General features: G+C 43.8%; 1 long non-coding RNA gene across 1 annotated transcript; it reads left to right on the top strand.

Moving 5' to 3' along the window:
• The first annotated feature begins 940 nt into the window (after positions 1–940).
• On the top strand, positions 941–3,004 carry LOC121546527. The gene is made up of 5 exons (XR_006657628.1): positions 941–1,339; positions 1,614–1,819; positions 2,014–2,252; positions 2,352–2,452; positions 2,576–3,004. It is a non-coding gene; the product is annotated as an uncharacterized LOC121546527 (long non-coding RNA).
• The last annotated feature ends 19,557 nt before the right edge of the window (positions 3,005–22,561 follow it).

Here is a 22,561-nt window from a genome sequence, read left to right as displayed (position 1 = left end):
AGGAGAAAATCCTGTTTTTGTAGAAGCTCTTTGGCAGCATTTGTGCTTTGGGTGATGTTGCAGTACTGGGAGTAAAAAAACACAGACAACATGGAACAATTCTAAGGAGATGCCTGGCTGCCCACTCTAGCTGTAAACTCAAATGTGTCTGCCATTTACCAGGGTTAGTCAATCAAACCTGCTCTTGTCAAAATCTAGATAAATGCTGCTTACAAGGCATAATCAATCGCACCACTGATATATAGATATATGTTTTTTTGTGTGGTGCAAGAACAATACTTTTCTGTGATGTGGGTTTGATTGAATATCAGCTGTATTCTCTGCATGGTACAGGCAGAGGCAGTATGGTTTATATTGTTTGGAAGTGTAGCTGGTCTTGCTGCATGTTTTCCCACTCTGACCTGCACTGTGGTCCTATCATCCATAGTGAAAGATGCCTTGCAGTAGACTGGACACACATTTCTCCTCAGAGCTAGTGTTGACCTGCTACTAACATGGAAGAGTGTCCCCTATGGTGCCAGTAATGATCGTGTGGAGTAGTTTCAAGTTTTATTTGTCAGATGTACGGGATATGTATGGTATAGATTGTCCAACGTAATGCTTACTTGCAGGTTCCTTCTCGACAATGCAACAACAATAATAAATAATACAAGATAAGAGAACGAACGTAAAGTAAATGGCAGTAGAATTATGGAGGACTAAAAGTGCCACAATTAAATAAATAAATACACCATTAAATAATTACTTAAATGTGTCATTAATTAATTAAAATTAGAATTAAATACATAAATGTGTTATTAAATGTGTCATTAATTAATTCAAATACCGATTCATTTTATGTAAAATACATATATAATAATTTCACTATTTACATTTACATTTCATGGTCCTGCGTTGGAGTGCTTCCTGAATTACTTAAAACTGTCAAACTGACCCATCAAAAGTTGGTAGGCGGAACCTAACGCCTGATTGGTTACCCTCTGCATCAAGCCAAGACAAATCAATTCCGGATAATGGATTGATGCAGAGCTACTGAACACATTCCAATACACTGGGTGGCGCTATTCACCTCTACGTTGGTTTAGTTACACGGTTAAACAGAACTTTCATTGCAACGGCTAAAAAATCAAGAGAAGACTCGGTCCTGCTAGCCCCAATGTTGAGACGCTGTGTGAGGTGCAGGACAAAATGTCTAAAAGTTGCCCGGAGCTGCTGAGAGAAGCAGCGAATTTGATTGAGGAAGCTCTGAGCAGAAGTCCAACGGCTCCCGCGGCACCGGTGACTCCGGCAGCTCAGTCACAGCAGATACCGGCCGCTCAATCACGTACACCTGTCCAAGGTAAGCTAAGTAATTTCATGTTAGCCAGGTGTGCTACTATTTAATGATTCGGGACACACGTGTAGGTTAAATTAGATCGACTCGAACATGTATTTGCATGCGGTATTATGATGCTTCGTGCGTGACACGTTTATTGTTAATGGGGGGAAGCATAAACCTAGCTAGTTCGCTAATCGGCTAAATGGTGTTAGCTGGCTTGAGCATCCCAAGATAGAAGTAGAGGCTGTTTTAGCTGACTGGTGACCATTGAGCTGTTACGTTTTCTGTGTTGCAGCGGAGGTAGCAAGGCTCTTTGCGCCATATAACATTGGAGCCAGAAGGAATATGACGAGACGACCAGCACAAGTCCAAGTTAGCCGAAGAAGCTACACACACACTGTCTGTTGTTTGGCTGACCACAATGCGGATAAAATTCCAAGCGTACTGTTTAAAGCTGAACTTCTTACTTCAGGACTTGGAGAGCAAAAGTAACATTTTCAGGTCAGTGCGAAACTAGGCATTTACCAAAAGTAAAAAAAGTTTGTACTGTCTGTGGCTTGTTGAAATTATTTGCATTTCTTTTTATAGTGACTCAAACTTAATTGGTGTTCATAGTGTCAATAATAGTTATCACAGGCTTATTTGCTTAATTTAAGGTGAGGTGAGTTATGATTTTGTTTTGTTTTTTTCTCCAGGGAATGACCACGATCCCATGGTTATAACAAATAAACTGATGGAAGTGTTTCCGAAGCTCCAACAAGGGGGAGGCTTTGAATTTCTAAAACTTGTAGGATCTACTCGCAGTCGAAATCTTGCGTTGCTTCAGTGTCCCAGCACTGGATACACCCTTGCCTATCTGAAAGATCCATCGACGATGATTGGACAGGCTACAATCTACATACGTCCACTTCAACAGGATCTACCCTTAGATTGTGTACATACATTTACAGAGACTTAGTTTAATACATAATCAAAACAAAGATTACTGGTGACTTTTAATCATTAATTAAAAGCCATTTGTTGTTGTTGTTAGGAGAGCTCACGTCCTGCCTCTGGTCCAGTCATCCCCTGCATCACTTGTCAGAAGGAAGTTCCCTTTTCAGAGATGAAGCTGCACAGATTGAGCTGCAATGGGTATGTACTTCTTAAAGCAATGCAAGGGTAGCATAATTTATTTTCTTTGGGAATATGTCTCTCTTATTGTTGTGCACACAAATAAGCGAGTATGACCATCATTTCAATTGTGTTAACTTCAAGGACACCCATGCAGGAATCAGAAAGAGAACAAGAGGGAGGCCAAAGTGAAGAAAATGATAGTGAGACAGCCCTAGTCAGTGACAGTGTTCCAGTGAGGCCTGAAACATCAGCTGAGAGTGCAGTAGTACCGGCAGTGATTGTCAACGAGGAGTTGGATCGCAAAGAAACAGACAGTGGTTTGTGTCATCACAATAGTGTTGCTATAAGATTGTGTGTAACTGAAAAGTTAATAGAAAGATAACACCTGTAGGATATAATTAGATAAGATAATACAGTTACAGACAACTAACCACTTAGTCATTATATCCACAATATGATAGTTATTTATCCGAAATCTAAATGTGGAAGATATTTTGTGAATGCACCAATTGTCAACCTTACAATATCGTTGCAATATCGACATCAAGGTGTTAGGTCAAAAATGTGATATTTGATTTTCTCCATATTGCCCAGCCCTAATGTCAATGCATACACAGTTCAGATGAATTGACACAAGTTCAGTGTCTTTGAAAACATTAACACACTGTGCAGTAGTTGACTTTTTTTTCTTCCATTTACTAAAATCAAACTGTTCTGCACCTTCAGTGCTAACAGTACAGCATTCATGTTAGTCATTCTGTGGACCATAATGAGACAGGAAGCTTCAAAGAAACAGCTTTTTTCCTTTCTTTTAAAAGGAAAGTAAACTTTCAGTTTTTCCTTGCTTGTTCTAACACAACAAATAAAAACATGGGTTGGACATCAGTCTAAGATTCTTGATAACACTTCCACAGTCTCTACATATAGTCTAAGTGCATCAGTAACAGAAACTCCTGGAGCTGGCAAAATTGCAACCTCTTCATCTGAGAGCTCACGGGCCAGCTGAACCTCGGGGACTGACACAGTGCCTCGATGAAGGCAGTGAGGTCCGTTCCAATCGATCCCATATTCTTCAGGAACCTGAATGGATGACAAGCATAATCAGTCTTGTACTTAAAACTAGTTTGACATGTCCTTACACAAGATTGTTATTTTTGGTCACCAAGGCAGTGAGAAATGAAATGTTACTTATTCAGTTTTTTAAAATAATACAGCTTTGCATAGTATGCACTGTAGAAACTACAGCTCACAGGTTGATCTTTAAAAGCTCGGGAGATTTTAAAGAGACAATAATCTATAGTAAATGTTTCATTTAAAGTATCACATTTAGCACCATTTTTTTCTCCCATAATTCCTTTGGGGAAACAATTTTAAGAAAGTGTTTAAAGTTCATTGTTAACCTCAGTAGGATCCTCCTCAGGGCCTTGCTCTCTGTAACTTCTCCAGAGTTGCTGTGGTGACTGATTCCTTTCAGTTCTAAGACCGTGGAAGTTCCAAGCATCTCGAAAAGAGTCGAGGCTTTGCTGAACCAGTGGAAGGAAAATCCGGTGCAGAGCGAAAAGATGGACTTCATTGTCTGGATTCAGTGTCTCCTGATCTTCCAATTAAGTAAAGATCTGATAGAAGAGGTCCAGGGCATGTTCATAAACATCTCTCCACATCCTCTCTATTCTGTGTTTAGGATAAAATTGAGAAATTGTTAATTTATGACATATGCTAAAGTACATTCAACTAGTATGTTAGTTGTGTGAGCCTAGTTGCCAAACATATTTCTTTACCGCTGATTGTGGACACTTCTGCCTGTGATGTGTGAATTCCTGTCGGTACCTCTGCTTCTGATCATGAATTCTGCTACATCTGCATTCTCCCCCCTTTGTCAGACCGTACCCTTGATGGCAGCCCATACTGCTCAACAGCGGCGATAAAGCTCTGTAAGACCGTATGAGCTCTATTATTGCCGGCCACAGTCAGGTAGACCACTAAACGACTGAATCCATCCACCCCACCGTGGACAACAAATCTCCACCTGTTGCAAACACATGAAAAAATATAACTTTATTGTATAACAATTGTAATGAAACATATAGAAAGATGCATTGTTTATCTGCTAATATCACTGACCTGATAAGCTTATGGTGGCCATCTATATGCCACAAAGAGTTTGGGCCAGGAACAAAATACTGCCGTCGCCTTAATACAAGCAGCCTCAGACGTCTCATGTAGACTCCCTCTGCATTGACTCTGCGTAAAGACTCTTGCAGTCTTGAGACTGAGGGGAGGAATTTAAAATGAATAACCACACACTCACTGGCTACTTATTTTGAGGATATAGTGGTGTCATAATAAAATAAATAAAGTGTGTAAAACAGTCAACTATTACAGAACCACCACAGCTTCAAAAATGTACTTTACTGTCAGATATTGTACATATACATACATATATATATATATATATATATATATATATATGTATATATATGTATGTATATATATATATATACATACACATATATATACACATATATAAAAATTATATATACATATACATATATATACACATACATACATACATATATATACATACATATATACATACATACATATATATATTTATATATATATACATACATATACATACATATATATACATACATACATACATATATTTATATATTGTGACGTCACGAGAGGCTACACAGCTTTCAGCGGGATTGCTCAAGTAGTGCAAGGAGACAAGGTTCAAACAAAACAAGGATTTTATTATAGGTCTTGGGAAATTAACGAAAATATAACAAAATTCTGTTCTCTTGTGGCTCTTTAAGGGTTAACAGTTCAGGGATGTCTCTTCCACATCCAAAATCATAATTCTCACTCGCTCAGATAACTTTTCCCCAGCCTTACTGTAGTCCACGTTGCAGCTAGTGGCCAACCCAGCAAAAAAGTCCTTCCAAATGTCTCTCACGTATTTCCACAGGTGCATATATCCAAAGGTGAGTATTTCCCAAAGGTAAGTATCTCCAAATCCTTATATTCCTCATGGAAGTGGACGTGCAGCACTCTTGTCCTCCAGAGAGCCCAGGTTGGAGACTGTGTCTCTTCCCTTCCCAAACCTTCAGCTCATCAGCTCCTCATTTGTTTCAGCTGCGTGGGAAGATTGGCCATAGAGGGGTGGAGTTCCCGACCCTACCAGCAGATGGAGCCATAGCTGTCTGGGTTTGCAGCCACCTCAGGGGGATGTAACGTCCCTCCAGGACACAGCCTCTCGTGACATCACACATCCCCCTCCTCGGGACCGACGTCCTCGTCGGGGTAAAGGCAGCGAAGAAGGCATCACGCCGGGAGAGGGCGTCCGCATTGCCGTGGTGCTTGCCAGCCCTGTGGACAACAGAAAAGTTAAATGGTTGCAAGCTCAAAAACCATCTGGTTACTCTACTTGGACCCGCCTGGTTTCTGGCTCCCCCTGGAGCCGGGATAAGTCCTGACGTGGCTGGGTTCGAGACCTTGGGGTCCTTTGGACGGGTTCTTCCCATTTGTGGTGGGGCCGCACTCCTGGGGTCTTTTCGGGAAGCATTCAGCATCTCCGCTGTGGCCTGGTACTTTTCCACAGCTTCCACGGTCAGATCAGCCGTGGTCAAGGCCTGTTGACTGATGAACCGTTTTTGCCTCATAAGGCAGGGCGCGTAGGGTAACGATCCACCACAACGGCCTCCACCACCGCCGCTGCTGTATTCCTCTGCGGATCCAGCCATTTCCTTGCGATTCGGACAAGTTCATGCATCTGCGCCCGAGGAGGTTGGTCTGGTTGGAAGGTCCAGCTGTGAAAGCGCTGGGCCATACCAAACTTTGTGAGTCCATATCTGCTGAGGATCTCAGACTTCAGGGCATCATAGTCAGTAACCTGGTCAGGGCCCAGGTCCCGGACAGCATTCAGCGATTCCCCGGTTAGAAAGGGGGCTAACAGACCAACCCACTGTTGCTTGGGCCAGGCTTCCCTAGTGGCCGTGGCCTCAAATGCATGCAGGTATGCCTCAATGTCATCGGTAGCTCCCATCTTAGATATAAAGTCACTTGCCTTTATTGGGCGGGTATTTTGGACCACCCTCTGTCTCTGCAACTGCAATTCCTCTGCCTTCAGAAGGTTGGCTTTCTTTTGCTCCTCCAAGAGAGCCACGTTTGCTTGCATCTGGGCTTGCTGGCCAGCAACAAGGGCTTTCAATATGTCCTCCATTTCAGTCGGGCGGGAGCCTACGGCCAACTTGGAAAACTGGGTGATCAAACCTTCGGTATCCTCCTCTGACATGCACTATTAACGCTTGAGCGTGCCAGCATTCTCCACCATCTGTGACGTCACGAGAGGCTACACAGCTTTCAGCGGGATTGCTCAAGTAGTGCAAGGAGACAAGGTTCAAACAAAACAAGGATTTTATTATAGGTCTTGGGAAATTAACGAAAATATAACAAAATTCTGTTCTCTTGTGGCTCTTTAAGGGTTAACAGTTCAGGGATGTCTCTTCCACATCCAAAATCATAATTCTCACTCGCTCAGATAACTTTTCCCCAGCCTTACTGTAGTCCACGTTGCAGCTAGTGGCCAACCCAGCAAAAAGTCCTTCCAAATGTCTCTCACGTATTTCCACAGGTGCATATATCCAAAGGTGAGTATTTCCCAAAGGTAAGTATCTCCAAATCCTTATATTCCTCATGGAAGTGGACGTGCAGCACTCTTGTCCTCCAGAGAGCCCAGGTTGGAGACTGTGTCTCTTCCCTTCCCAAACCTTCAGCTCATCAGCTCCTCATTTGTTTCAGCTGCGTGGGAAGATTGGCCATAGAGGGGTGGAGTTCCCGACCCTACCAGCAGATGGAGCCATAGCTGTCTGGGTTTGCAGCCACCTCAGGGGGATGTAACGTCCCTCCAGGACACAGCCTCTCGTGACATCACAATATATATATATATATATATATACATACACACATATATATACATATATATACACATATACATATATATACACATATACATATATATACACACATATATAGATAGATAGATAGATAGATAGATAGATAGATAGATAGATAGATAGATAGATAGATAGATAGATAGATAGATAGATAGATAGATAGATAGATAGATAGATAGATAGATAGTACCACTGCTCGAACAGAGATGACCTGAGATTTTTTGCCTCCTATGATATTTTGCTTTTCTATGATTATATTATACCCTTTACAGCAGGGGCACATCCGGACAGCTGAGAATATTACTGTCAGATATTGTTCCACCTCTATTAAACAGGAGGCTAAAAATCACAGGACATGTCTATCCTGATGATACAAGTCAGCCGTCCCTGAAATGTGTGTTTCTCTTCACATTTCTTCTACACATTCTACATCTCAGAGGCGATGTCTTTCCATAAGCGGGCTTCCTTCACCTTTCAAAGGGGCAGAGCTCCAAATTAAAAATACATTTAAATAATGCCCATATTATTATCTACTCACTTGGAACATGCACACCTCTTGCATTCAGGTGACCACGCATTAGCTTGTAGCCGGTGTTTGGATGACTTCTGTGAATTTCACTTACAATACGGTCTAACTCCTCATCATTCACAGCTGAATAGAGATCTGTCTTTCTGTACAAACAAGAAAAACACAACATCAAGTAATGTTACCTTAAACGTCATATTCTTTCCGAGTGTATGAGAGCAGCAATTCATAAACAGAAAACTCATGAATTTAGTGTAAATACCTTAAACTGTATTGTTGCATGCGCCTGTGACACTCTGGCTCTAGGACTTTTGTATGTGAGCTAGAGTGTATGTTGTTTTGTTGGGGATTTGGGTGTTTTTCTATGTTGGTAGTTCTGTCGGGTGTATTTCTATGTTTGCAGGTCTGTGGGTTGTTTTTCTAGGTGTTGTATGTTGTAGTCAATGACTCCCAATCGGAGGTAACGAGTGTCAGCTGTCGGCTCGTTATCTCTGATTGGGAGCCATATTTAAACTGTCAGTTTTCACCTTTGTTTTGTGGGTTATTGTTCCAAGTTCAGTGTATTGTTACGTTAGGACTTCACTATCGTCTTTTGTTGTTTTTACGTGGTTGCTTTATAAATAAAGTCATCATGTTCACTCCACGCGCTGCGTATTGGTCCGCTCCTTCCGACGATCGTGACAGAATAACCCACCATAAAGGAACCAAGCAGCGCGTCCAGGAACAAAGGGCCTGGACATGGAAGGAACTGGTGGAAGGTAAAGGGTCCTGGACTTGGGAGGAGATCCTAGATGGTATGGATCGCCGACCATGGAACGCAGACGGTGGAGAGGCGACGGCGAGAGGAGCAACGGCATCAGCAGGGCCATCATCGTCGGAAGGACGAGAGGCAACCCCAAGAAATTTTTGGGGGGGGGCACATGGCTTGGGCGACGGAGCAGCAGGAGGCTGCCACTAGGCAGAGTCAGAGGGCTGCCAGGTTAAGGGGGCTGACGGAGGCAGAGAAGGGACGGATTCAGTGGGCTACCAGGTCAAGGGGGCTACTGGGTAAAGCAGGGAAGGAAGGTGTTGAGGCACGGCGTGAGGTACTGGGGTGTGTAACCAGTTCGGTCCGGCCCGTTCCTAGTCCCGAGGTGCAGCCAGTAGTGTGTGTTCCCCGTGCGGTACGGCCTGTTCCGGTCCCTCGCACTAAGTGTAAGGTGCGCGTCGCCAGCCCGGTTCGGCCTGTTCCTGCCATACGCACCAGAGTATGCGGTGCGCGTCGCCAGCTCAGCCCGGCCTGTTCCTACTCCACGCACCAGGGATACGGTGCGCTTCGCCAGCCCAGCCCGGCCTGTTCCTACTCCACGCACCAGGGATACGGTGCGCTTCGCCAGCCCAGCCCGGCCTGTTCCTACTCCACGCACCAGGGATACGGTGCGCGTCGCCAGCCCCGCCCGGCCTGTTCCTGCTCTCCGCACTAGGCGTGAGGTGAGTCCCCAGGGTCCAGCAGGCCCTGTTCCGGCTCCCCGCACTAGGCGTTATGGGAGTCCCCAGGGTCCAGCATGCCCTGTTCCGACTCCCGCACTAGCCCTGAGATGCGTGTCCTCAGCCCGGTACCTCCAGTTCCGGCACCACGCATCAGGCCTACGGTGCGTCCCCAGGGCCAAGCATGCCCTGTTGCTGCTTCCCGCACTAGCCCTGAGATGCGTGTCCTCAGCCCGGTACCTCCAGTTCCGGCACCACGCATCAGGCCTACGGTGCGTCCCCAGGGTCCAGCATGCCCTGTTGCTTCTCCCGCACTAGCCCTGAGATGCGTGTCCTCAGCCCGGTACCTCCTGTTCCGGCACCACGCACCAGGCCTACGATGCGCCTCAGACGGCCAGAGTCTGCCGTCTGCCCAACGGGCCTGAACTGCCCGTCTGCCCAACGCCGTCTGAACTGCCCGTCTGCCCAACGGGGCCTGAACTGTCCGTCTGCCCAACGCCGTCTGAACTGCCCGTCTGCCCAACGCCGTCAGAGCCTTCCGCCAGACAGGATCAGCCAGAGCCTTCTGCCAGACAGGATCAGCCAGAGCCTTCCGCCAGACAGGATCAGCCAGAGCCTTCCGCCAGACAGGATCAGCCAGAGCCTTCTGCCAGACAGGATCAGCCAGAGCCTTCTGCCAGACAGGATCAGCCAGAGCCTTCTGCCAGACAGGATCAGCCAGAGCCTTCTGCCAGACAGGATCAGCCAGAGCCTTCTGCCAGACAGGATCAGCCAGAGCCTTCTGCCAGACAGGATCAGCCAGAGCCTTCTGCCAGACAGGATCAGCCAGAGCCTTCCGCCAGACAGGATCCGCCAGGCGCAAGCCGTCCAGCCAGGATCCGCCTGAGCCAGCCAGCCAGGATCTGCCCCTCAGTCCGGTGCTGCCCTTTAGTCAGGTGCTGCCCCTTAGCCCGGTGCTGCCCCTTGGTCGGTGCTGCCCCTTGGTCCGGTGCTGCCCCTTAGTCCGGTGCTGCCCCTTAGTCCGGTGCTGCCACTTAGTCCGGTGCTGCCCCTTAGTCAGGTGCTGTCCCTTAGTCCGGTACTGCCTACTAAGCAGTTTGTGACTGTGGTGGGGTGGGGATCACGACCGGGGCCAGAGCCACCACCGTGGACAGACGCCCACCCAGACCCTCCCCTAGAGCGTATGCTGGTGCGCCCGGAGTGCGCACCTTTAGGGGGGGGTACTGTGACACTCTGGCTCTAGGACTTTTGTATGTGAGCTAGAGTGTATGTTGTTTTGTTGGGGATTTGGGTGTTTTTCTATGTTGGTAGTTCTGTCGGGTGTATTTCTATGTTTGCAGGTCTGTGGGTTGTTTTTCTAGGTGTTGTATGTTGTAGTCAATGACTCCCAATCGGAGGTAACGAGTGTCAGCTGTCGGCTCGTTATCTCTGATTGGGAGCCATATTTAAACTGTCAGTTTTCACCTTTGTTTTGTGGGTTATTGTTCCAAGTTCAGTGTATTGTTACGTTAGGACTTCACTATCGTCTTTTGTTGTTTTTACGTGGTTGCTTTATAAATAAAGTCATCATGTTCACTCCACGCGCTGCGTATTGGTCCGCTCCTTCCGACGATCGTGACAGCGCCTCCTGATGGTCCTCTTTGACACACCGAACATCGCTGCAATTTGAACTGCGGGAACTCCACAAAGAAGTTGATGCTCCAGAACTGCACTCGGTATGTCAAACGCCAAACGCCTCGGTCCCTGTGTGTGTTGGGCCTGAAGTGCCCTGGTACCAGAGAAGCGGTGGACAACTTCTTCTAGATTTGCAATCACTCTGTGGTCGATATCTTCGTCGGAAAGTGCGGAAATGACTCCAACAACTTCAATAAGTTCCTCTGCTTTACTAGCTACATGCTCTGGGTCAGCAGGTCCTGCTTCTACATCCTCTGCTAAGTTTAAAATGTCTCTAACCAACTCCCTGGAAAGTTCACGGAGATCCTCCATTGTCTCTATCCAGGTTGGCCTACTCTACTTCAGACCAAAGCAATGGATCAGACTAGATTCGCGTTAGCCCCGCCCACTGACTTTGATGGGTCAGTTTGACAGTTTTAAGTAATTCATGAATCACTGCAATGCAGGATCATGAAATGTAAATGTAAATAGTGAAATAATTATATATGTATTTTACATAAAATGAATCGGTATTTGAATTAATTAATGACACATTTAATAACACATTTATGTATTTAATTCTAATTTTAATTAATTAATGACACATTTAAGTAATTATTTAATGGTGTATTTATTTATTTAATTGTGGCACTTTTAGTCCTCCATATAGAATACAATAGACATTTGAGCATAAGTATAATACAGGAAGGAACAATTTATAGACCAATATTTACACATGTATTGGGCAAGTGTATGGTCATTTATAAGAGAAGTGCAAGGGTACGAATGAAAGGAGACTGGTAAAACAACCCATACACTGAATAGTAGGTTTAGACTTTTAGAGCTTTTAATAGTATTTTAATAGCTCATAAAAGTAGGTTTGATATTTTAATGAGATTTAGCATTGTTCCACATCTGTAGTAAATGTAATTATCTTATAAAATTATGTTTGTGTTTTACACACCATTAGAGTTACCAATATACTCCACTTTCCCATAACTATGTTATTCATTGTTATTCTCTAGCGGGTAACCTTGATTGGAGTAAATCTATTACCTGTAATCTGATCATGACTTAACAGCACTGTATAGCAGCATAGAATATATGGATACTACATCTATTACCTGTAATCTGATCATAGTCAGTGTGCTGTATAGCAAACCCCCTTTGTCTCCCTTGCAACGTCGAGACTCAGACAAGTGAGTCATGTTGGAACTGACAGCAGATATTTATCACTGCCCGCCTGTTTGTGCCTCAGCTTCAGTACGGACAGTTTTTTTTTCTTTTTTTTCTGTCAATCTAGCAGCCTATAATAAGCACTGGAGTTTAGCACTAATAAGACAGCTTTCACCGTTCATCTCAGCCCCCCCCCCGACCCTCCACTATCGGACCGGAAATAGAGCTGAACAGGTTCTGGAGAAAACCTCCCAGGGTATCACCAGTTGGTTGTGTAAATAAACCAAAACAACTGGAATGGATTGTGACTGTGTGTGCCGGTGCTGCATATGCATAATTGGCTCCAGGCAATGTTTTCATCTGTGATATTCATAGATAGAGGAGAAATATACTTTGGCTAACATGGCCTTCCCTTTCAGCAGTTTTCACACTGTCACTATGAATATGTCCCATACACCATGAAATTTGATGCATGTCAGGTGTTGTAAAATCACAGGTTTCTTAAAGGAATATGGCATTTCTCAAAAAGTTATTCCACCTACTGAAAATACTCTTATTATAGGAATGCAAAACCTGCAGTGGGTCTTGCTATGCAAGAGGATGAGTTGTGAAATAACATTAGGATACATTGCACACACCGAGAGATGGAATTGCTGCTGACTTTATGTTACCTGGGCTATATAAAAAGCTTTGGAAAATAGCTGCAAAACATTCTGCATCAACAAACATTTGTGGAAAATGAGTGACCCTGAAGGAAGCTTTTCTATTTGCTTTTTGTCTCAAAACGGAGTGTAATTATGGAAACCTATCCCTGCAGTAAAGTCATGATTGCTGTCGAAAATTGCTGTCTTAATGGGCTGATATTTGCTTTTAGTGCTCTTTCAAATGACCTTCTGAACTTCAGATGCAACATAACACATCCTTCTAAAAGCATTCTGAAAATGACTAGGTTAGATTGGCCTCATCTCTGTTGTTTGTGCCCTGCTACATTTTAAAGTATCTATCAATCATGTCTACAGGGCTGTCTTCCAGCTTATTTCCACCTGTATGTGAGTGGAATAGTGTATTATTTATCCACAAAAACTGCTCCCCATCCCTGACAGATACCTGCAGTCTGAGGATGGCCTCTATGTTTGAATGTAAAAGGGCCCAACTCTGGCCACACTGGTCATTTTATCTGTTCTTCCCGTTTCCTGCTTGTTGCATTAGTTTGCCCACAGGGATTTCTTTTTGCACATTCAAAGAGATTTGTGTTAATAATTGATGGTGTGATCTATAGACTGTAGTGCCTGAGGTTCAATTGCAAGCATCCACTTAAAAGAAAATGATTGTTTCACCCACTGTGCTTTACCACAGAGACTTACCTTTGATGTCAAGCTCTCGTTAAACATTCTTCAGGAGAAAAGTTACGACCAGAAACGGAATGCTCTCAATACCATTTCAGAAGCAATTCCCAACCTTAAAAGATATTATTTGCGGTGAATGTATTAAACATTACGAATGGAAAGGGATGCAGGATATTGATTAATAGACTACTCTATGTGCAGTATGCCTTCACTGTGTGTATTTGTGGAGTGGAGGATGCTTGGCTCTTCAACCATTAGCATCTTGAGGAGAGACAAGGTCTGTAGTTTGTCAAACATCAATGAAGTCAGAATAATATTCATATTTGCTCTTTTGTTCATAGAATGGTTCATTGTCTGTTTGATCAAGACTCCTTGAATCAACCCCTCGGTTTGATTAGGTTAGATGCAAGCGAAGGGGTTCTTATTATAACCAAGTGCACTAGAGATGCTCTCATTGACTAAGAGTGATTATAATTTTGTTAGCCCGGGATACACTATATATACAAAAGTATGTGGACACCCTTTCAAATTAGTGGGTTCGGCTATTTCAGCCACACCTGTTGCTGACAGGTCTGTAAAATCGAGCACAGAGCCATGCAATCTCTATAGACAAACATTGGCAGTAGAATGGCCTTACTGAAGAGCTCAGTGACTTTCAATGTGGCACCGTCATAGGATGCCACCTTACCAACAAGTCAGCCCTGTTAGAGCTGTCCCGGTCAACTGTAAGGGCTGTTATTGTGAAGTGGAAACGTCTAGGAGCAACAACGGCTCAGCCGCGAAGTGGTAGGCCACACAAGCTCACAGAACGGGACCGCCGAGTGCTGAAGCGCGTAGCTCGTAAAAATTGTCTGTCCTCGGTTGCAACACTCACTACCGAGTTCCAAACTGCCTCTGAAAGCAACGTCAGCACAATAACTATTCGTCACGATCTTCATGAAATGTGTTTCCATGGCCGAGCAGCCGCACACAAGCCTAAGATCACCATGTGCAATGCAAGTGTTGGCTAGAGTGGTGTAAAGCTTGCCGCCATTGGACTCTGGAGCAGTGGAAACACGTTCTCTGGAGTGATGAACCACGGTTCACCATCTGGAAGTCCGACGGACAAATCTGGGTTTGGCGGATGCCTAATGCATAGTGCCAACTGTAAAGTTTGGTGGAGGAGGAATAATGGTCTGGGGCTGTTTTTATGGTTCGGGCTAGGCCCCTTAGTGAAGGGAAATCTTAACGCTACAGCATGCAATGACATTCTAGATGATTCTGTGCTTCCAACTTTGTGGCAACAGTTTGGGGAAGGCCCTTTCCTGTTCCAGCATGACAATGCCCCTGTGCACAAAGCGAGGTCCATACAGAAATGGTTTGTTGAGATCGGTGTGGAAGAACTTGACTGGCCTGCACAGAGCCCCGACCTCAACCCCATCGAACACCTTTGGGATGAATTGGAACGCAGACTGCCAGCCAGGCGTAATCGCCCAACATCAGTGCCCGACCTCACTAATGCTCTTGTGGCTGAATGGAAGCAAGTCCCTGCATCAAAGTTCCAACATCTAGTGGAACGCCTTCCCAAAAGAGTGGAGGCTGTTATAGCGGCAAAGGGGGACCACCTCCATATTAATGCCCATGATTTTGAAATGAGATGTTCGACGAGCAGATGTCCACATTCTTTTGGTCATGTAGTGTATATCCAAATCTTCTTTGAGCATATTTTAAGAATATATGGCCATTTCTTGGTTCCAGCTGTGTGTTTTGGTGCCTACTTTGATTAATACTTTGTATTTATTTTTACTTTTTTACTTAAAATCCAGTATTGTTCATTGGTTTAGTTGACTATTGGTATTCCTCATTTCTGACTCGAGGAATTTTAACTGAATGAAAAGCTGTTCTAAGCACATTTCTGCCATTTCTTAAAAAGTTTTTTCCTGCCACTTTCCAGCTAAATTAATAACAGAGAATAGAATCCATTCCAAATAGAATATAAAGAGGGAATCAGAGGTAAGAAAGGCACCTGCTTGCAATTTTCTGAAAAGAATCTGCATTATGTCTGCATGGTTATGAATTCCATTTTAATTTCCTGTTTATTTCACTCTCTGAAGCTATGGAAACTGGGAGCGGATTGAAATGTCATTCACTCAGGTCTCTTTCTCCCATTGCCTTTGATTTATAGATTAGATTTTCACCTTGAAAGAAAAAAGGGAGATATTCTAAAAGCAGGAAAAAAAGACTTATGACACGACACGGAGGAGCTTAAAGAGAGCTGAAAGATGGAGGAAATAGGCAGGATAAAAAAGTCCCATTCAGGCCCACTGATGAAATATGAGGGATTGTCTCAAACAATGTACCAAAACGTGATATGTAGCACATGAACTGGACTTTATTCAATTCCAGAGCAACCCTGAAAGTCCCAGTCTCTACTGTGCCCTGTGAAGACAAAGCAGATTCATTCTCTTACACACACATTCTGTCAAGCAGGCATAAAATTCGACAGTACACAATCAGTTAGTTGCCTTTGCTCAGATTTCTCTGGCAACATTGGAAACACAGAGGACTCTTACTGTGCGTCTTCCTGCTTCTCCCTGCATCTCTATGCATCTCTCTGTGTTTCCCTGTCTGTGCTATGGTGTGAGTCAATGAGACATGATAATATAAGGTTGTGTGAGTATTCATGACAAATCACCAGGGGATCGGAAACCCTGAACTTCCCGTGACCTCCCTCATTTCTCTGACATCGCCTCGAAAGGAATACGTGCATATTTTAATCCGCAGGGACTTGGGTAATGAACACGTAGTAGCATCCTCCACCTCATATTTCTCCTCTTATTAGCGATGATCATGTGGAATGGCTCAGATACCCATTGTGTGTGCAGGCAGTGGAACCGGAAAGTTGCTGGGGGAATATTACGCTTGTGTGACACAGTTCCAGCCGCTGTGCTCCTATGGGATTTATTGTTCAGAGGGAGAGGGGAGACAAGGGGACAGGGGGAGTTGGGGACCACTGAAGCATTGAGCTCATTGAACAGACAGCCCCTAGGGATAACTCTGGCTCAGACCAGACCAGACCAGACCTGTCCCCTGCTGGCCTGAAGAGTTCCCCTCTGTTTAACCATGGAACAACCTGGGGTCTCTCTAATGGTGAAGCATCAATGCAGATTTTTAACTCAGCACTTACACACCTGATTCAACTAACTTTGATTAGTTGCATCAGGTAGGAAATAACCAGGAATGTGAGTGTCCTCTTCAGGAGTAGGCGACAATGCTCTAAGTAAGGCTGCTATGTATAGTACAGTCGTGGTCAAAAGTTTTGAGAATGACACAAATATTAATTTTCACAAAGTCTGCTACCTCAGTTTTTATGATGGCAATTTGCATATACTCCAGAATGTTATGAAGAGTGATCAGATGAATTGCAAATAATTGCAAAGTCCCTCTTTGCCATGAAAATGAACTTAATCCCCAAAAAACATTTCCACTGCATTTCAGCCCTGCCACAAAAGGACCAGCTGACATCATGTCAGTGATTCTCTCGTTAACACAGGTGAGAGTGTTGACGAGGACAAGGCTGGAGATCACTCTGTCATGCTGATTGAGTTAGAATAACAGACTGGAAGCTTTAAAAGGAGGGTGGTGCTTGAAATCATTGTTCTTCCTCTGTTAACCATGGTTACCTGCAAGGAAACACATGCCGTCATCATTGCTTTGCACAAAAAGGGCTTCTCAGGCAAGGATATTGCTGCTAGTAAGTTTGCATCTAAATCAACCATTTATCGGATCATCAAGAACTTCAAGGAGAGAGGTTCAATTGTTGTGAAGAAGGCGTCAGGGTGACCAAGAAAGTCCAGCAAGTGCCAGGACCGTCTCCTAAAGTTGATTCAGCTGCTGGATCGGGGCACCACCAGTGCAGAGCTTGCTCAGGAATGGCAGCAGGCAGGTGTGAGTGCATCTGCACGCACAGTGAGGCGAAGACTTTTGGAGGATGGCCTGGTGTCAAGAAGGGCAGCAAGGAAGCCACTTCTCTCCAGGAAAAACATCAGGGACAGACTGATATTCTGCAAAAGGTACAGGGATTGGACTGCTGAGGACTGGGGTAAAGTCATTTTCTCTGATGAATCTCATTTCCGATTGTTTGGGGCATCCGGAAAAAGCTTGTCCGGAGAAGACAAGGTGAGCGCTACCATCAGTCCTGTGTCATGCCAACAGTAAAGCATCCTGAGACCATTCATGTTTGGGGTTGCTTCTCAGCCAAGGGAGTGGGCTCACTCACAATTGTGCCTAAGAACACAGCCATGAATAAGGAATGGTACCAACACATCCTCCGAGAGCAACTTCTCCCAACCATCCAAGAACAGTTTGGTGATGAACAATGCCTTTTCCAGCATGATGGTGCACCTTGCCATAAGGCAAAAGTGATAACTAAGTGGCTCAGGGTACAAAACATCGACATTTTGGGTCCATGGCCAGGAAACTCCCCAGACCTTAATCCCATTGAGAACTTGTGATCGATCCTCAAGAGGCGGGTGGACAAACAAAAACTCACAAATTCTGCAAATTGACAACTCCAAGCATTGATTATGCAAAAATGGGCTGCCATCAGTCAGGATGTGGCCCAGTAGTTAATTGACAGCATGCCAGGGCGGATTGCAAATATCGACTCTTTGCATAAACTTAATGTAATTGTCAATAAAAGCCTTGTAATTATACTTCAGTATACCATAGTAACATCTGACAAAAATATCTAAAAACACTGAAGCAGCAAACTTTATGAAGACCAATACTTGTGTCATTCTCAAAACTTTTGACCACGACTGTATATAAGGCAGTCGCCATAAGTGCAGATTTTAGTGGGCGTTACTCATCCATATGTAAAAATTGTGATTTATTTTCCCACCTTATGCAAAATGTCTGAGGTCATTTGTAACTGAGTTAATTTCCTTCGAATGAGTGTGAGAGATTAATTCATGTGTTTGATGAATGGTTTGTCAGCAGGAAGCCAACCCAAGCGAAGCTGGGGGTCTGTGTGGAAAGAATACACCTGGGGCACTTAGCTGGAATAAGTAGGTCTGCCCTCAACCGTAGTCTTTAATTCCACCCTCTGTAACGAGCCATGGTAGATAAACACGTGCTCTTCAACACACAAAACATCACAGTTCATTTAGAAAAGGAGAGAATGCGCACATTCTGCATGCTGTGTGTAATGAACAATGTTACAAATGCATTAGATTAGAAACATTTATATGTAGGCCTAAATGATGTTGAAGGCAGATAGAAAATGTGGGCATTCTGCACACTTACTCTTTCTCACATACTGTAAATGTGTATTAAGCAATGTTACAATACATGATGTTGAATAATGCAGTCAATCTGAAAATGTGAAAATGTGCATATTCTACATAGTCATTTATGGTCACACAAATTCTAGCTTGTAGGAAAACATGAGTTGTATAAGAGAGGCAGATTTCACCCAAAACGAATTATAAGAGGATATAGAACTGCCAATTTTATTTGAAACCAGCCTTTTGTTAAAGGCTTAAAGCTGCTTCAAACCTATCCGTTGTGGAATGAGAATAGCAATCATCGCATAGAATAAAAAGACGAGGAACATGTGTTTCATTCCAGACACTGTAGTGAATGACGAATGTCCTTGTCTGTACTGTTTTCATTGGGTCACATAGCTCACTGCCACTAATACAAGTCAGACATGAAGCTGTGTGTTTCACCTCTGGTTGGTAAAACACATATGTTCCTGTTCTAACTGGGATTGTTGAGGAGATTGTCTGTACTTCCTGTACTGTCTCTGTAAAGCCTTGATGTTCCCAAAGTCAACATCAAAACATTACAATAGCGCCATTAAAATAACACTATCATATGATTAGACAGGGGAATTAGTGGAGCTTTAGTACTTTCTTCTTTGTATAGGTGACAACAGTTGTGCCACAACCTCTAAACCCACATACACACAAGGATGATTATGAATAATTGACAAAGACCGTTAACAAATGTCCTCAATTATAATATTATATAAATGCTTCCTGATTAAATAACTCACACCCAGGAACACAGCTACTTAGAAGTTCAGGTAATTAACCGACACAATGCCAGGGGCCTTTGCTATCGCAATCGAATGTGTGGCTTCGTTCCTCTCGCTGAATATCACTGCAGACACAGCAACTGCCCCCACTTATCATTGCGCCCGCTGGGCCATGTAGGTTAGTCATAGTAACAAAGGCCCAATCACTCACTAAAAAAAACCCCAGAAGATTCTAGAACTGAGTGGGTGGAAGTTCAGAACCTCCAGGTTTTCCCACTGTCAATCATAATACGTTGCTGTTCGTTATCGCAACAATAGATGCGGTAAAGAGGTCAATCGAACTCGACCAAAACAATGGATTTGCCATGGAAAAGCGTTGGGGAAAGGGCCGTGGTGGAAAGACCCCAAGTTTCCTCTTTGCCCCCCAGCAAAATGTGTCCACATTTAGGCTGTTGTTTGTACCTGTATTTCACACTATGCTGAGGTAAAAATCGGAGTATAATGCTTCTATGGATGTCAACCCCAACACACGTTCATGTCATCGTTACCAATCAACTGCATTACAGTTAAAAACGACTTTGACTACCATCAACGATTTCTGTATGCTAGCTATGCTAACCAGCTTCTAAGAACAGGAGTTAGCATTTTGCAGTCACTTCTAAACCTGAAAAGGGACAGCTTCTACATGTTATGCAGCAAAAACAGCCAAATACTGTACATCCAAAGCAGACTTAAGTAAGCACATTGTAGGCCTGTTACACTACATAAATCATGACAGATTTGACAAATTTCCACTTTGTTAGATCTGATTTGTTGAATATGCGCCAATCTGGTCAGCGGAATGTCTGCGTTCCATTGACTGCTTTACCGCATCACCCTCCTTTTCTCCAATCAGGAGAGACTGTTATTGCCATGGCAACAATAAAAGGTAAACAGCAGATATTTTTGCTTCTAGGTATTTTCACTGGCATGCTGTACTGTAGGTACATAATGTACCAATCAGCTGTTTTTTTGTCGTTATGGACAGGACTTGGATGAGAGGGTGCTGATCCTAAATGGGTTGTTATGGACAGAGAAATCTTTTGACTGGTGCGACAAATGAGACTGCTGAGACATTAACCCAATGTCCTCCTGACTGGTCTGTGGTCACTAAACATCCCATCACACTTATTGCCAGATCTGGGGTGTTAACCTCAGTGTCTTGGCTGAGTTCCAAACCCAGCTCCAAACACTTACTGCCATCTAATAACCCTTGGCTGCAGACTGCCACTCCTCACCTCTCTGTCATAATGGCTGATTTGTGGGTAATGTTCAAGCACAAAATGGCTGCTGTCCATCACCCAGGTTGGTGCATCACATTGGTGGATGTGGCTATTGGTGGAAGTTACCCTTCATAAAGTAACAGGTTCTGATACCTACAGTAGTGACAAGTGAAGTAAAGACGCTTATCACTAAGCCACTGTTGTACCCCTACCTTCCAATGGTCTAAAGTGTTGAATCCAATACAGATGAAGGATCTTAATTTGATCACACTGTTGTGGCAGGAAATTTCCTGTACAGCGAACTGCAAACTTGTAGTGTATTCTAGGTTTAAAAAGGCTTCTAAAGTTTGTAATTTCCATAAAAAAATGTCAGACTTGTGAGAAACTGGTCAAATTAAGATCCTACACCTGTACCTCTCTGTCACATTGTGAGGCTTTGGCTGGGCACTGGGCACATGCCAGCAGACTACAAAGACATAATTGGAGAGGAGCAGGTATGACAAATGGATCACTAGGATAATTGAGAGTGTAGAGAGTCTCAATTATCATTCCTGGAGAGCACCTGCTATACTCCAGGTGTAAACAATGAGAAGAGCTAGGAATCTGTCTTCACAAACTGTGCTTACAGACACACCTCACTGTGACGGAAATGCAATATTAAACAACAGGTTTCAAACTCAAAGTAGCTGATTTGTCATAACTCCTCTTTCATACATATGTACATGCAAAGTACATATGGTATGATATGACAAATGAACAAGGTACAGATAGTGGCTAAAGCCCAACTAGATCTGTGACCATGTGAAATCATGTGATTAAAATCAAAAATCAAATCAAATTGTATTTGTCACGTGCTTTGTAAACAACAGGTGTAGACTAACAGTGAAATGCTTACTTACGGGCCCTTCCCAACAATGCAGAGAGAAAGAAAATAGAGAAATAATAGAAAAGTAAAACACGTAATAATAAAAGTAATAATAGATACACAATGAGTAAGGATAACTTGGCTATATACATGGGGTACCAGTACTGAGTCGATGTGCAGGGGTACGAGGTAATTGAGGTAGATACAGTATGTACATTTAACTAGGAATAAAGTGACAGGGATTTTCCACATGTGAAATAATGTGGTTTTTCTGTAAGGGTAGGTAACTAACCCTTTACACCACAAGTGTGTGTCATCCACCTGTGTGTATCCCTTATCGGTAAGTAGACCGAAATAAAGCACACAATAACAAAGCATGACAAGCTGTAATAACCCGATTTTGTTCCTCAAAACAGATGGTGCATAATTAGCCACAAGTCCCAGTGACCTTCACAGCCTTAATTACATTTACATTTTAGCAGACGCTCTTTTCCAGAGCGACTTACAGTTAGTGAATACATATTTTTTTTATACTGGCCCCCCGTGGGAAACGAACCCACAACCTTGGCGTTGCAAACGCCATGCTCTATCAACTGAGCTACATCCCTGCCGGCCATTCCCTCCCCTACCCTGGACGAATTGTGCGCCGCCCATGAGTCTCCCGGTCGCGGCCGGCTGCGACAGAGCCTGGATTCGAACCAGGATCTCTAGTGGCACAGTTAGCACTGCGATGCAGTGCCTTAGACCACTGCGCCACTCAGGAGTCAGTTAATCTAACACTGCCCTAACATTGAGGCAACATTAACATCTAACCCAGGCTTGAATATGTATGACTCGAAACACATGATG

The sequence above is a fragment of the Coregonus clupeaformis genome, chromosome 30, assembly GCF_020615455.1.
Source record: "Coregonus clupeaformis isolate EN_2021a chromosome 30, ASM2061545v1, whole genome shotgun sequence".
NCBI classification, from domain to species: domain Eukaryota; kingdom Metazoa; phylum Chordata; class Actinopteri; order Salmoniformes; family Salmonidae; genus Coregonus; species Coregonus clupeaformis.
This window is presented reverse-complemented; position numbering and strand designations above follow the sequence as displayed.